Source organism: Selaginella moellendorffii, unplaced genomic scaffold, assembly GCF_000143415.4.
Source record: "Selaginella moellendorffii unplaced genomic scaffold, v1.0 SELMOscaffold_100, whole genome shotgun sequence".
NCBI classification, from domain to species: domain Eukaryota; kingdom Viridiplantae; phylum Streptophyta; class Lycopodiopsida; order Selaginellales; family Selaginellaceae; genus Selaginella; species Selaginella moellendorffii.
The window spans coordinates 533558-536897 of NW_003314361.1; positions in this window are offsets into that span (position 1 = coordinate 533558).

Genomic DNA, 3340 nt, shown 5'->3' on the forward strand with positions numbered 1-3340 from the left:
TAGCAAATGATAGATTTAACAAAACTACTTAAACAATTCGACAAATTATTGAGTGAAATATTTAACAATATTTTGTTTAAGGTATACAGAAGTCTGACTCTTAGTACTTTTACTATTGATAAAGAAGGTGTGATAATACATCTAAATTACTTTGTAGGTACATAATGTAAGCAAGAGAGTTATTTATACAAAAATAAAATAGTACTAGAATTTTTCATAGACAAAGAGATAGTCTGCCTATTTGAGATAGATGCAAATTCTGAATATTATAATCTGTAAAGGATTTATAAATTTCTTCCTATTAGATAATTGTTAATATTTTATGCAATATTAGGCAAATAAACTATTGTAGAAACTTTAACAATTCACAATAAAACTTGGATACCCATAAGAAGAAATACACTTGCTAATAATTTAGCTAATAGACATTGAATCAATTCTAAATCTGGATTGATAGGCAACAAAATTTTGTGGAGTAAAAATTTCTTAAGGTGGACCACACTTAAGTAAAATAAATATGCTGTGAAAAATATTATTTGCTGCTCAAGAAATTTTTAGATCTTTCATATAAGAAATATCCTAGACATTTGGCCTCTACAGGAAAACCATCCCCATTTCAAGATTTAATGTTCAGCTAGGTTTTGCTCTTAAGAGTGATTGATAAGCTAATTACAAGGAGAATACATTGTATACCAAAACTTTGTACCACTCACTCTATGAATGAGGCATAATAACTAAGCTTGCTATAGTAGCAATGCTAACAAACCTCAAAATATATAAACATAGACGAACAATTGATCTTATCTATAAAGCTTTAAAGGGCATAATCCCTATACATAAAATTGTCATTGTTTATACCAAATAAGGTGATAAATATACAAAATTTCCCTCACAATCTGATGAGTGGAAGGCAGTCTGAAAAAAAGTATTCACAAAATCTAGAACGAGATTATAAAGCACTTGCTCATGATATTTGCATTGTTAACCTCCCTTTAGAACAGACTAAATCATTTCTCAACCAAGTTAAAGAAAAGCTTGAAAGAGAATGAGTGAAAGCATATTGGGTACATCTCGGTGAAGAGGAGATTAAAAATCCCAATACGATTTTGACGGTCATCTAGAATATATGAATCCATATACTACTCTTCTTTGGCAACATTGGCATATAAAAAACATTTTTACTTCAGTTGAGAGTAGTGGAATATAAAAAAATTAGAATGATTCCCCACAAAAGGAAGAAGAGCTAAATTTACAGCCCTTACCTCTCTAACAATGATCTAAGTTCCCTTATGAACCAAATACCTATTTTGCCTATATTAATTGCAAATTAAAGCATTTGTTGTCAAATTGTAATAAACACAATAGCAATTACAAGAATGGTAATAGACACCGTCATTACATATCCATCCTTTTTTGGAAATTGAAGAAGAGGACCTATAACTGAATATTGAGCAATACACAGAAGCAATCAAACTCAATCACGCAGATAGGTAGGAAAAGAATCTTTTCCCCTATACACTAAAAAAAAAGGCCAAAAACTGGTACTATGATAATGATGTCAAAAAACTTGGCACATTTTATGAGTACATAACATTTTTCCTTAAAGCTTTCTCTATGGAAATAAACCTAAGATAAAACTATAGTGAGTTGCAAAAGTTTCATCAAAGAAAATCCGAGACAATCAAAGAATATACAACTCGATTCAACAAATGTTATAAGCATTATAAAGAACTCAATTACGCAAATGGGTAGGAAAAGAATCTTTTCCCTTATATACTCAAAAACAAAGCCAAAAACTGGTACTATAACAATAAACTCAAAAAGTTTGGCATATTTGATGAATAAATAAAGTTTTTCTTTAAAACTTTCTTTATGAAAACAAACCCAAAAGAAAACTATGATGAGTTGCAAAAGTTTTATAAAAAAAAATTGAGATAATTGAGGAATATACAATTTAATTCAACAAGCGTTATAAGCATTATAAAGACTTAGTCTCAGATAAAATATGCCTATATCTATATATACAGGGCTTCAAAAAAATTTATCATAAACATGCAATAAAGACAGTTTATATAGATTTTGATGACTTGAAAAAATATATGATTGCCTACCATAATCTCATAAAACAATATGAAATGGTAGATATGGTGAAGTTAAATGAAATGATGACTCTTATAAATAAGGAAACTAATCATCTAAGAAGCCTCAAATTGTAAATCAATCTCAAACAAAAAATTTGGTATACCAAATGAGGCATAGCAAGGTGATAAACAATTGAAAATCTCTTGCGAGTTTAAACCAAAAGATAAAGTCCTTTAGTATCAAGGCAAAATAGGCTCGTGGAAATAAATTCAAGAAAAAATGAAATAATCCATTGATTTTATTTAAGATATCAACTCCAAAAACAATTGAAGTGCACACCTTAAACAAGGACAATATTGCAATATTAAATTTAATCTGTTCAAGGAAGTACCATGAAGATATAAACATAAATATTGTCTATATCTTAAAGTACAAATTATGGATAAGCTCATGAATGAAGCCCTCACAAGAATTTATCGTGATGAGCTACCTAAATGCATAAATAGAGTGGCCAATTGAATGAAAGAAAGGGGTCTAAAAAAATTCTACAAAGCTATATCAAACTTTGTAGAACCATAGGAAGCCAAACTGGTTTTTCAATTATAAGATCTTATAAAAATAGCTTTCAAAATGGATGGAGGGGATATTAAGATCACTCAAGATCTTATTTCTAAGCTTTTCTACCTCCCTATAGAGCTAGAACAAAGGAATTGAATAAAAGAAATAATATTTCCTGATAAAATCATATAGGGATCTATTCATTTAGAACAGAGGGAAAATATATGTCCCTTGGGAAAGATTCATTTTTATGCTAAAGAAACCCTTATATATTTGAATGCTTTCTTTGATAGAGAAGTTCCAAGGAAAGAAATCAAAAGATACATTAGATAGATATTTCTTTCTCTAGAGCAAGCCTTCCTTCAAAATCTTGTTGGTATGGTATATAAAAATTTTCTTTAAGCAATATAAGATTTAGAGGAAAAGAAAAGAAAGGGTAAATACTCTAAGAGTAACATTTACATTTTTCTTGCCCAATTCTATAAACTCTGTTAACAAACCATAAGGATTAATAAGTAGAGATTACTAGACCAATAAGAAAAATAATTTTTCATAATACATTTGCATACAAAAACAAATAAAGGCAAAAGGACAAAATTTAAGGCTAACGTAGTAAGGTAGGGCAATCTAGGTAATTTGGAAGTAACTAGGGAGATTCTTTTTCTCTCTCGCTCTTAACTTCTCACTCACTCTACCGCCA